Consider the following 13914-nt stretch of genomic DNA (forward strand, 5'->3'; position numbering starts at 1 on the left):
TGAAGACAGCAAGAGAGAAATCCAGTATCATGTATAATTGATCGTTAGTATATAAACAGTTGGCTTTTCTCACCAGAAACTGGGGAGGCCAGCCATGAGGGGGATGATCTATTCAAAGTGCTGAAACAAAAACAGAATTGTTCATCCAGCAAACCTTCCATCAAAAATACATCATTGAGGAGTGCTTGCGTGGTTCAGCTGGTTGAGCGTCCAACTTGGCTCAGGTCATGATCTCAGAGTGGTGGGACTGACCCCTGTGTCGGGTTCTGTGCTCAGTGGGGAGTCTGCTGAAGATTCTCTCTCCCTCTCCCTCTCCCTCCACCCTTCTGCCCACACCTCCCCCCACCCCCTTTTCACACATACACACTCTCTCTCTCTCTCTAAAATGAATGGATAAATCTTTTTGTAAAATGTGTCATTGAAAGTTATTCAAATAAACAAATATAAACAAAACTTGAAAGATTTCATTTGTCAGTCATTGACCTATCCTGCAAGAAATACTCGAGGGAGTTCTTTACGCTGTATGAGGGGACACTGGACTACACTTGAATCTAAATGATGAGATAAAGATCTCACCCTTGACTAAGTGCTAGGAATGTGGAGGGAAAGACCAGACATAGCACATTTCTGGTCACCTTGTCTTCTTCTTCTTACTCTTCAAGCTTTACACTCTTGAGTTTTTAATGCAATATCTAACAAATACCCAGTCATATTGAATCAGCCTAATGTTTGGTTTGGAGGGCTGATGACCCTTGCTTGTTTTTATTTGATGAAATTTGGAGCTTGGCGCTAAGAGAGATCTCCCTTTTGTATGACTGAGCACGACCTAAGAAATAACACCACCAATAACAGTATCATCATTTTATAATGTAAGTCTAACTGGAGGGTGAATGGAAGTGCTATTGGCCAAGGGCCCCTATCCACCAGTTACATCATATTAGAAAATCTGACCCAAGAATCTGACAATCAAAAAGGATTGTCTTTCATTTCACCATTATTTGTTCACAGTTATGCCATCTGGCTCATGTAACCAGAGGAAACTTGGCACCCACATTCAACTGGAATGACCGTCAATTCACAAAACATCCTATATTCTCTCTGCCAAGAACAAAGTGACAACTGATCTCAATGTGTAAGTACTCATAATGTAAGACAAATGACTTGAGCAAGAAATATTTTTTAAGAAGTTAGGGTTAAAAGAACATTTTAGTGTCATCAGATATCTCCAACTAATAGTATAACCCGATTTATCTTTCTTTGTACTTGTCTCTGAATTTTCCCTTTGATTTAACAAATACTTTTGGACCACCTGCTTTATAAAATGGAATGAGCCAAATACTGAGAATACCAAGCTATATTGGGCAGGAAATGGGTCTAGCTCTGTAAGAAAGAAAACATCAGATTTCAGTGGCTTAACCCAATGGAACTTAATTTCGTGCTCACTCAACAGCTCAGTGATGCTGTCCTAGGACATCAGGCAACTCTCTTCCACCTGATGATCCAGGAATTTGGACTCCTTCTGTCTTGAGTTCCTGCCATCTTCTTGGACATCAGAATCTTGGTTCAAGCTGCCTAAGCATTAGAAGAGTAAAGAAGGTATGCACACTTCTTACGACGCCTAGCCCGTAAGTGACACTTGTCACTGCCACTTGCATCCACCTGTAAGAACAAGCCCCTTGGGCACACCCGGATGTCAGAGATTGGCCAGTGTGGTCCCTGGCTGGGTAGTCATTTCCCTGCAACAACCTGATACTTGGGAATGAGGGGGAACAAGCTAGAGGTCTACTGTTGTATGAGATGTAGCTTCTATCTTCAAAGAACCTCTGCCAGAGTAGAGAAAGGAGTTCACAGGAAAGGCACATCATGGAGGAGGTGGCATTTGAGATGATCCTGGATTGTCAGACCTGCCAGACCATGTGTTGGTGAGAGGGGCATTCTAGACGAGTGACTGCCACTAAGGAAGCAGGGAGATGGGAAGGGAATGTTGAGTAACTAGTTTTCCTGGATTTGCACAGGGAAGAGATGGAGCTTAGAAGTTTTGTTAGGTCACTGTTGTGTAAGGCCCTGAATGTCAGGACAAAGAGCTGGAATTCCATGCTTCCTTTAGGATGATTATCCTGCATTTTTAACACAAAGTTTCCAGAACAGTGATAGCATTAATCATTATCAAGTATCAGTCACAGAACAGACAATACATTCACTATGAAGGGATTTCATTTTTCAGGTGGTAATGCTAGTAACAGCATCATATGACATTCACAGGCTGTAATCGATTGCAAAAGTTTGCATCTGTTCTCACGTGTCTTGATACTTACAAAATACAATCCAAACACTTTAATTTCTTTCTTGCGGGGGCGCCTGGGTGGCTCAGTGGGTTAAAGCCTCTGCCTTCGGCTCGGGTCATGATCCCAGGGTCCTGGGATCGAGCCCCACATCGGGCTCTCTGCTCAGCAGGGAGCCTGCTTCCTCCTCTCTGCCTGCCTCTCTGCCTACTTGTGATCTCTCTCTGTCAAATAAATAAATGAAGTCTTTAAAAAAAAAAAAAAAGAGCAAGATTAATTTCTCTCTTGCTCCTTCTCCCAAGATTATCTCACATAGTTCTCTAGAGACGCAGAGGGTAGCTTTACACACTGACATCACAAACCAGCAGGGCCTCCCCTTGGGCGGGGCAGAAGATCTTTTTAGGGCTGTGAACTCTGAATACTGTTGAGACGCAAAATGAGCAAACCCTTTAGAATCTCTAAAAGTAAGAAAGAGAGTTTTTTCTAGCCCAAGTTAAGACAGCTGCCCAGGAAACACACTCTTCACAGGAAAAAAAGAGCTCCGGAGAATGAACAACTTTTACAGGGTTATACACTTTTTACATCTTTTAGAAGCTCCAAAGATTATAGATTAACATAGAGGCAGCAATCATGAGTTTTTTTGTTTTGGTGTGGTTTTTTTGTTGGTTTTTTTTTGGTTTTTTGTTTGTTTGTTTAAGAATTCTGGTAAGAGGCAAGTCACATAGCTTTTTTTTACTCCTGTTTTTTTTTTTTTTAAAGATTTTATTTATTTATTTGAGAGAGAGAGAGAGCAGAAGCAGGGAAAGGGTCAGAGGAAGAGGGAGAAGCAGGCTTCCTGCTGAGCAGGGAGCCCCACATGACACGGGACTCCATCCCAGGACTCTGAGATCACAACCTGAGCCAAAGGCAGATGCACAACCAGCTGAGCCCCAGGAATCACAAGTTTCAACGTCAAGGAATACAGGGAGTAAAAACATTGATAGCTTTAGGACAAGATGGTTTTCCTTTAAGCCACTCATTTATAAAGTAGGTTCACAATGTATGCTTGGTGGGCCATAAATCAGGCTTTCGCTTTGAACAAAGTTTATGTACAGTCATACTGACTTACAAAGAAATCTAAAGTGGCTTTCCTCATACATCAGGCCTTTAGAGAGCTTTCCTCTCTTCAATACGGATACCAATCACTGCAAACCCGTAAACGTAATTCCCTTCACCTTCATCAGACAGCATCCTCACAGCATCAGGGTCAATGCTGGCATGTAAATCGTACTGAAAATTTAACAGGAATAAATATTTGTTTAAAAAACATTCGCATACAAAAGGACAGGAGGGGCACATAGAGCAACATTGCGGAGCCTTAGCAAAGTAGTAACTGGACTAGGAATTAAACTTTTTCTGAAGGCATTTAGGTTTCTAACAGTAGCATTTTGTGCATTGTGACTTTGATGTATATCTCTCCAAGCTGGCGGTGGCTTTAAAGTAGACCCAAGTAGGGCGCCTGGGTGGCTCAGGGGGTTAAGCCTCTGCCTTCAGCTCAGGTCATGATCCCAGGGTCCTGGGATCGAGCCCTGCATCGGGCTCTCTGCTCAGCAGGGAGTCGGCTTCCTCCTCTCTCTGCCTGCCTCTCTGCCTACTTGTGATCTGTGTCTGTCAAATAAATAAATAAATCTTTAAAAAAAAATTCTTCAAAAAAAAAAAAAAGAATTCTTACTTGAAGCTCTTGGACCTACTTTACCTGGTACTTATTCTGTTTATTTCAATTTAATATAATGCAATTTTGCAAAACTGTTTTTAAGCCATTGTTTTAGGGCTTGTATTTAAAGCCTTGGTTTAATATTAGTCTAAATAGGCATGATATAAGCTAGAGTTTAGTTATACAGAGCTCTTAATATTACATGGTTAACCTTACTTGCTTCATAAAATATGACAAATATAAGCAATAATTTCACAATTAATATTTTTAATAAGTTCACATTCATAACCATTTTTCCCATGATAAAATTAGCAAAAAATTTTGAAAAGATAACATCTAAAGTTGGTGAGCATGTTGTGAGATGAACATTCTCATTCACCAATTCTGCTGTTTTAAGTAAGCATAAACTTTCTGGAAAGCAATTTGGGAAAATGTGTCAAGGGTTTAAAAATGTCTATTCCATTTGTCTCGATTATATACACACACACACAGAGCAAAGAAATGTTCTCCACAGCAAAAAAAAAAAAAAAAAAAGCAAAACAAAGCAACCAAATTAATGATGATTATTTCTTATTGATGGGAAAATAGTTTTTACTTCAGAATTATATTTTAAAAATCTATCCCCACTGAGCAATTATTACTTTTATGATTATGATAAAAATTCTTTCCATCATTTAAGAATATTTCTAGGGGTGCCTCGGTGGCTCAGTGGGTTAAAACCTCTGCCTTCTGCTCAGGTTGTGATCCCAGGGTTCTGGGATCGAGCCCCACATCAGGCTCTCTGCTCGATGGGGAGCCTGCCCCCACCCCGCTCTGTGCCTGCCTCCCTGCCTACTTGTGATTTCTGTCAAATAAATTTTAAAAAAACTAAAAAAAAGAATATTTCTAAAGAATTTTAATAAAATAAGAAAATATTCATGATGTTCAGTGAGAATAATACCATATTTTATAAAGACTATAATGTTAACTAATTATGTATGTACATGTGTATATATACAAATATATAGTCATTTGCCTGATAGATACATCTGTTTCCTAAGGTCTAGCACGTACCAGTGAGCTAAGTCTAAAGCCTCATTTATCAATAAGAGTTAGGGCAATTGGAATAGAAATTACAAATTTTTTAAATTTCTCATTTACAGTTTTTCAGCATTGAGCTTGTATTGCTTTTAAATTCAAAATAGAACACTTAAAAATCAAATAGAAAAAAATCTCTACAGAGCATGACGATATCATTCTATTCACTATACAGTTTATAAGTTGTGTCAGGCTGTCAACCTCCTCATTTGTAAATGGGGGGATTAGATGAGACGTTCTCTAAGATATCTCTCAGGCTTAGGAGACTCTATGGCTGTGAACTGTACAGCACATACCTAATAAATAATTATCAAAATAACAAACCGTGTCTATTATAAATCTTAAAAGACTTCGACCTTGAGGTGTCATGATATAATAATGAGAGCATGGCCTTAGCGTTAAAAAAACTTGGCTGGGGCGCCTGGGTGGTGGCTCAGTTGGTTGAGCATCTGCCTTTGGCTTAGTTCCTGATCCCAGGGCCTGTGTCATGGGACTTCCTGCTCAGCTGGGACTCTCTTCTCCCTCCTCCCCCTGCGTTTGCTCTCTTTCTCTCTAATAAATAAAAAAAAAATCTTTAAAAATAAACACTTGGGGGCGCCTGGGTGGCTCAGTGGGTTAAAGCCTCTGCCTTCCTCTCAGGTCATGATCTCAGGGTCCTGGGATCGAGCCCCGCATCCGGCTCTCTGCTCAGCAGGGAGCCTGCTTCCTCCTCTCTCTCTCTCTCTCTCTGCCTGCCTCTCTGCCTACTTGTGATCTGTCTGTCAAATAAATAAATAAATAATCGTAAAAAAATAAAAATAAAAATAAACACTTGGCTAGCATCCTGGCTGAGTCTCATTTCCCTCAATAGAAAAGTGAGGGTAACAATTCTTCTCAAAGGATTGAAAAGGGGTTGAAATGTGATAACAAATCCAAAGGTCTTCACATGCTGTCTGGCTTGGATTAGAGGCTCTGTAAATGATACTTCCCTCACTAATCCAAGACCTGTTAGGATATTGGCCAGATTGCCCTGGACCTCAGTTTGCAGTCCCTGGATCTAAACTCCCATTTTGAACCCTGCAGCAGGAAGCAGAGGGTAACCTTTGTGAGGACTAAGCCATTTCAGCTTGGGGAAGTTGAGACAAGTTCAGGTGGCATCTGAGTGCAGCACGCCTTGTCCCCAGGTCTTCAGGGTTGTCGTCCTTTGGGAAGAGAAGTAGGAGGCACGGGGAGTTGAAGTCGGACACAGAGGAGAAGCCTGGTTGTGTGTCTTCCTTTGTGCTGGCTTGTTCACCTGCCTGCCAGACTTTCTTCCTTCTCCCCTTCCTTCCTTCAGAAAATATTTAATGGTACAGATGATGTGGCAGTCTCCATGCATGGCATGGAGTTTGAATATTAAATAAGATACAGGTTCTGATCCTTAACTAGCTTCTACTCTAGTAGGAGAGACTGATGATAATAAAAATCACAGACCCATGTGATCAGCCCTGCACACAGGGTGGGTTGATGGTCCAGAAGCCAGAGAATTCCGTGCTTGGGGGAATAGTGGACGTCAGGACCTGGTGATAGAAGGCCTCCCAAGGACAGTTCCTTCAAGGTCATGTTTGCTTCCAGCGGAAGTAGATGTTGCTCCAGTGGTTTGCACCCTGTCAGGAAAAACACGTGAAAAGATCAATAAAATGGCTCTTCCATTAGGGAACCTCATAGAAATGAGCTGCCACAAAGAAGCGTGTGATGTACAGAGAGGAGGAAAGTGAGGCTTACAGCCAGACCATGAAGGATGTAGACCACGCTTAGGAACTAGAAATAACAGCTCAACAACCGGAAAACCAAAAACCCAGGTAAAGAATGAACAAAGGAGTTGAATAAACATTTCTCCAAAGAAGACACACAAATGGGCAACAAACATGAAAAGATCCTCAATTTCAATAATAACAAGGGGGAAAAAATAATAACAAGGGATGACCATTATAATGATGATGATTATAATAATAGAAGCATTGGTGAAAATGTGGAAAAATTAAAACCTTTGTGCACAGCCACTAAGGAAAACAGTCTGGTAATTCCTCAAAAAATTAAAATGGAATTACCATATGATCCAGCAACCCCACGTCTTGGTATTTATCCACAGGAATTGAAAGCAGAATCTTGAAGAGGTATTTGTACAGCAATACTCACAACAGCCCAGAGGGGAGAACAACGCAAACGTCCATCCATGGATGATGAACAGGTAGACAGCGTGCGGTAAACACATACAACGGAGTATTGTTCGGCCTTAAAAGGAAGGAGATTTGGACAGGCGTGACCGCGTGGATGAATGTTGAGGACATTCTGCTCAGTGAAATATGCCAGTAGCCAGGGGACAGATACTGCATGATTCCACTTCTGTGAGGTATCTAAAGTTGTCAGACTCCTAGAAATAGAAAGTAGAGCGGTGGTTGCCAGGGCTAGGGGGAGGTGGAAGAGAGGAGCTGTTTTGTGGGTATGGTTTCAATTTTGCAAGGTGGAAAAGTTCTCGAGATCCACTGCACGGCAATGTGCGTATAGTTAACCCTACACTGCTGTACACCTGAAAATGATGAGGATGGCCAATCTCGTGTTAGTGTTCTTTACCACAAGGAAAAAGAAGGAGTTGGGACCAGTCCTTTGAAGGCAGCGGACCATTCCCTGAAGCATTTTAAAGCTGGGAGAGACACGGTCAACCCTTCTCTGGGAGTAGCCTCCGGGAAAAGCCTTTCGTGGATTAGTGATGGAGCAGACTGGAGCCCTGGCAAGACCAGCTGGAGGGCCTTCGAGGGTCCAGACAGGGCCTGAGGAGGGTGTGACAGGCTCAGAGAGAAAGAGGAAGGAGACGGGACAGCAGGAAGGCATGCAGGCGTGGCTGGGAACCACCGTCATTATGCCTGAGGTGTGTGACCGCGGACACTGTCCGCCTGGCCATTCTGGGTATTGTCCAGCGTGGCGAGTTGTTCCTCGTGCCCAGAGAGACATCCGATTTAAGAGGACTCCCTGTCAGGAATTCCATGAACTGCTTGCTCTGTAGGAGTCTGAAACTGGGTCCTCTCCCCATCCTGCTCCTCTAGCTTCTTTCTTTTTTTTTTCTATCTTTTTTTTTTTTTTTTTAACAGTAACACCAATTCCCTTGAATATCAAAGTTGCAATTCTCCTAAAGCCAAGTAAGGAGAGTCCTGATTCAGGCAACATCTCTAGAAATTTGGTAACTTTCCATTTATCTTTCTTTTATCTGCATTCTATGGAATTTCCCAGCAACTCTTATCATCCTCCAGAAATGCATCCTAGGTGAAACCTTTTTGAATCTCCACATTTGAGAAAAACCATTGTATGAATGTTTTCCTTCTCATAAATGCATTAACATGTGATTTCTGGAGGTGGAGTATGTCCCCATCAGTGGGTGAGGAGGGTGAGGTCACCCCAAAAGTCAGGTACGGTGGGGGGTGGTCGGCGAGGGACTCTGAGGGACTCTATTAAGCACACCATGCTCTCAGCACAATTCACATTTTGACTCAACAAAGTAACGTAGTTCTTTGTACCACTAGCTTTTGGAATTACTTATGAAATGTGGACACACTGAATGCCAAAAGCCAAAAATAGTTTCTTCTAAATTAATCATGTGTGGCCTTTGTTAAAGTAATGTTGATTGTTAAAATTGTATTTAATAGTACAATTTAAGAATCATCAAATCTCTTATTTCTGTCTTTTGATATTTCATTTACTGCTTCCAAGCTTAGAGAATTTATAACTCCTCTAAAGATATAACTATTTGTTCCTGTTTTCTGCTACTTTACTATGACTCGATTTTTTTTTAAAGATTTTATTTATTTATTTGACGGAGAGAGAGAGAGAGAGAGAGATCACAGGTAGGTAGAACAGCAGGCAAAGAGAGAAGGGGAAGCAGGCTCCCCGCTGAGCAGAGAGCCCCATGCAGGGCTGGATCCCAGGACCCTGAGATCACGACCTGAGCCGAACGAAGGCAGAGGATTACCCCACTGAGCCACCCAGGGGCCCCTACTCTGACTCGATTTATATATTGAATTGTCAATCCTATCTAAAGTGTTTTGGGTTTTTTTGGTATAATGTAAATTAAATCATGTTTCAATATTGCTAGCACCAAAAAGTAAATCCAAAAGGGGTTTTCCTCCTCTATAAAGCTGATCATTTGCATGTTTTGTAAAATGCTTAGCACAGTATGAATGTGAGGTAATTTAACCCATAGGGGAAAAACATTTTCACTCTGCAGCTCCCTTGGAAAATATTTAAAACACAGCAGTCATAAATCTAATTTTCTTTGAAGGTACTTTTGGATAGAATCCAGGAAAACTACCCATTGTAAAACAGATGAATATTTCATCTGAAAACTTGGTCCACTTAAAAAAAATTAACTACCAAGCATGTTTAAGAGTCTATGTTAGTTACTGTGGTACAAATTATAGTCAATAGAAGCTTCATGCTGAGAAAAACCATGAAGTACATAAGATGAATGCCATTCACTGTGATTATTCTCTTCAGGAGCTAGAAAATAACTACTTAGATTATGCATGAGGGTAATTGCTGTTTAATGGAGAAAAACTAGGGGAAATAATTATAAGAGTGAAGAAGATATTTCCTAACCATCTGTCATTGAAAAATAAGAAACAAAAAAGGAGACGTAGTACATTTTCCACAAAGACTTGGACATGATGCCAAAAGGCAACAATCTGAGGCTCTACACACAAAAGAACTTCCCACGAAGAAATCTGAGATTGTTGTATGTAAAGTTCCTTCTAGAGCCATCGCCAAGATGTGTTTTACGGTTACAGTCACTCACCTTTATTTGACATTTTTACACAGCCAAGGTGGAAAAACACGCCCACCTGAGACGTCAGTAATTGGAAGGAGACGCCAATAGAAAGACATTTCTTCCTTCCGGGAAAATAAAAGTGGGGGCAGTGTCGAAAAGCAACCTTTGAATTCCTTATTTGTTTATGGATCTATATGTATGGCCTATAAAGATCTATATTTATGGCCCCGTGTAGGCTTTATTCAGATAATAGTTAATCGGTGATCTCTTCTCTTGAAACTGGTCTTCTTATAAGTCTATAGATATTCACCCCTGCCATATGACTACCTGGGCTTCAGCCCTGCCTCAGAGGAGCTAATGCCCTGGAGGCAGAGGAGGGAGCAACTCCATGAATTATTCCGCGGGACTGCTTTGCTGTTGTTCAATAATATAGGCTGTAATAACGAGACAGGACAGCAGTACAAGAGTTGCGGTGAGGCAGTATGTGATTAAGGGTGCAGCTGGAAGTAATCTCTCTCGCTCTCTCTAAATTTCCAGAGCTCTTTATCTATGCCTCTTAAGACATTTTCCCCTTTCTTCTCTGATGGTACTGTTATTTCTCTCTCTTCCCCCTCTTAGAGAGTGAATGACTCGGGGGCAAGTTCCAGGTCTGACTCATTTTGGATCCCCCATAGACCCTAGCCTACACCTGCCTAGCATTGCTGCAAATAGACATTTGTTATTTATTTTTTTAAAGGTTTTAGTTATTTATTTCACACACACACACACACACACACGCAGAGCAAGAGGCAGGCAGGCACAGAGAGAGGGAAAAGCAGGCTCCCCGCTGAGCAGAGATCCCAGTGGACCACAGGCTGGATCCCAGGACCTTGGGACCATGACCTGAGACAAAGACAGACTCTCAACCAATTGACCCACCCAGACACCCCAAGACCTTTGTTATTTAAATAAAATGAGGGACACAGAGAATACGTATGAGTGTGAGGGGGGTGGAGGAGGGGCATGAGTTTGTGTGAAGATTCTCACATTGGACAAAAAAAGATTTAAAGCAAACAATAAATGCCTGAAGCAAACATTGTTTTTACCTCTGTAGCATCCATTCATCCTTTTTGTGGTGAGAACAACTTGGTTTTCTTTTTTGAGGAACTGCCACTCCATTATTGTGTGCCTTTGGTGGGACTGTGATCAAAGGGCCTTGCCCTCCCTTGGCCTGGATAATCACACTCCCATGGAGCTAGAACTCAGGCAGAACAAGGACAGAAATTGCCAGTGACTCATCCCAGCGGTAACCTATCCACTAGGATAATGGAATATCCATTTGGATGCCATTCTTCGGCAGGTTAAAGATGGCTGCTCATTCTCTGTCAGCCCTCCCATCAGGAGGCAGAGTCCATGCCCCTTTCCTTCAATCTGGACAATATGTCCCTTCCATGATTGAAAGAGTCAATGGAAGTGACCGGGTCAGTTTCAGTGCCTAGGTCTTCATAGTTTGGCCACTTCTACTTCTTGTCTCTGGGAAGGTGCCTTCTTAGAGCCCTGAGCCACCATTTAAGTCCAACTACCCTGACCCACCATGCTGTGAGGAAGCTGAAGCTCACCACGTGGAGAGATGCTGTGGAGAAACATGCCCAACCATCACGCAGCACCCTGACCCAAGCAGCTGACCTGTGAGTAAAGAATCCTTTACATGACTCTAGTCTCAGAAGCCATCCGACTACAGCTGCAGGAGTGATCCCTGTAAGAACTCTCCAGATGAGTCCATGAACCGTGAGAGAGAACAGTAAAATGTTTTAACCCACTAAGTTTTGAGGTGATTTGTTACACGGCACAGTAACCGGAACACATCGAGACTCTTCAGAATACTGTCGTTCGGCTTTCCCCTCAGACGCTTCAGGAGTCCTCTTCTCCCCCATCAGGACTGTAGGACTAGCTCGTGTTCCTGTAACGCAGTCTGCTGTCCGGAGTATGCTAATGTCTCTCATCTCCTCTATTCTTTTCTATACCTCCACTTCCTGTGTGTGAAATGGGGTTACAAGGTGCTTTCATCATAGCATTGCTGTGAGGAAGAAATGAATACTGTAAAGCACTTCAAACATTGCCTAGCACAAAGTAAGCACTTATTGAACATAGCTTTTGCTAAGTATTAATCCATATAATAGTGCCATGATTTAGATGAGACTGTTAAGCTTAAACAAGTGAAATCAGAAACTGCAAACTGGCCATTCACTGTGGGCCTTCCCAGTTTAAATATTTGAATTAGTTGCAGCCATTTCCAAATCTGGTAGAGTTCGTATGAATATCTAGAATTCTGGCTTGTTGCACAAATGGGATGATCTCCGCAAGATGCCTGGTGGCTCTTGCTGACCAGTGACTTCCCACTTCACACGGAGCCTGTCCTCGCTGCTTCACCACTGCCCGCCCGCCCCCCACTCCCTACCCTGGTATCCAGCACCTTCGTTCCTTTGCGTCACTTGCCTGCCTTTATGGACATTTGAGTAATTCAAGAAAGTGAGCAAAGATGGGAAAGAAGAGAGGAAGGAAGAGAGGCAGAGAGGAAGGCTGAATTCAGCACGTGGACATGTTCTTTCTGACTATAGCTACTTTGGCAAACACTGTAATAATCAAAACATACTTCATCTGGTAGGAGGATCAAATCCACCTTTATAAAACAAGAACTTATTTCAATCATTAAGATAAAACCAATGTTTGATTTGGACAAGTGTTCTCATTCAAATGCTTGCAAAATATAATTTCTTGTCTGGGAGATGCTCTCTTTAGGAAAAACCTCGGGGGACTATGAATGTGTTAGTAAGAGAGCATAGCCAGAATATTTTCTTTGTGTATTTATTTATTTATTTTTAAAGATTTTATTTATGTGTGAGAGAGAGAAAGAGAGAGAGAGCACACAAGCATGTGGGGTGGGGTGGGGTGGGGGAGAAGGAGACTCCCTGCTGTGCAGGGACTCCCCTACCAACTCGGGGCTCCGTCCCAGGACCCTGGGATCATGACCTGAACTGAAGGCAGATGCTTAATCAAGAGAGCCACCCACGCACCTCTCTTGGAATAACTAAAATCCTTTCCAGGCCCTTCCACTTGCTGCTTTGTTCTAAATTATTTGAACTATTTAACTTTCCCATTTCATGACAGGGGAGCCAGTCGGTACAGTGGGAGTTTAAAGGTTTCCTAACTGTCTTCCACCTGAGAGCATTTGCAGGTCTGTCTCCCCCGTCCTATACCAGTTCAGAAGTGGGGAGATCATGTCCACTGCAAACCGAGGGGGAGGCTCTGGCTGTCTCGGGCAGGCAGTCAAGCAGCTCAGTCTCCCTCTGGGCCAGGGCCTGGAGGCGGTTTACTAACACGAGAACGCTGGGAGACCAAAGGAGACTTTGTTGGGCGAAGGTTCCAGTGGGCACCTCCCAGGGGAGAAGTGCACAGTGTATATTATGTTTAACAATCTGTCAATCAAGGAAGAATGAGGACATTAAAGCAGCTTGTGTAAAGGTTATTATTAAAGTAATATAAACACAAAGAACAAAAGAAAAGTAGGAATAATAGAAGAAAAGGTGACCCATCATCCAAAAAATAATCAGGTTTACCATAAAGATGTAGTTTCTGCCAAGCTTTTTTCTTACAAATCTTACTAATCATAAGGAATAGTTTTGAATATGGTCTTTTCACTTGACCTGCTGTTATAAGCATTTCCTCTGATATTATTACCTGAACTTTGTAGGCAAAACTCTAGTGGCTACAAAATATCTCTAGAGGATATGTCATAATTTGTAGGATTACTTTCCTGATATTTGTATATTTAATTTGTTTCTAATTTCTATAAGTAATATGGCTCTGAACATCATTATTTATAAAGTTTTTAATATATCTGGGATGAGGTCCCTATGCCAGATCTTCAGAAATGGAGTTACGGAGTTAAAAAAAACATGGAAGGGGTGCCTGGTGACTCAGTCAGTTAGGTGTTAAACTCTTGGTTTCATCTCAGGTCATGATCTTATCATGAACTTTGCATTCATCAGGGAGTCAGCTTGAAAATTCTCTTACTCTACCCCTCCCCCCACTTCCATGCTCTGTCT

The 13914-nt window shown here is 42.1% G+C and overlaps 1 protein-coding gene across 10 annotated transcripts in view; it reads left to right on the forward strand.

The window, feature by feature from the left end:
* Positions 1-13914, forward strand: part of CCNYL1 (cyclin Y like 1) — a 109162-nt gene that overhangs the window by 19357 nt on the left and 75891 nt on the right. For 5 of the 10 annotated variants that reach the window (XM_044241432.1, XM_044241436.1, XM_044241430.1 and 2 more), the window contains exons 2-3: positions 1009-1132; positions 1451-1596. The gene's annotated coding sequence lies outside the window, so the exon portion shown is untranslated. Of the gene's footprint in view, positions 1-1008; positions 1133-1450; positions 1626-7162; positions 7262-13914 lie in introns of all 10 variants that reach the window. The other 5 variants (XM_044241434.1, XM_044241438.1, XM_044241435.1 and 2 more) reach the window with 3 other exon arrangements.

This window comes from Neovison vison, chromosome 3 (assembly GCF_020171115.1).
Source record: "Neovison vison isolate M4711 chromosome 3, ASM_NN_V1, whole genome shotgun sequence".
Classification (NCBI taxonomy): domain Eukaryota; kingdom Metazoa; phylum Chordata; class Mammalia; order Carnivora; family Mustelidae; genus Neogale; species Neogale vison.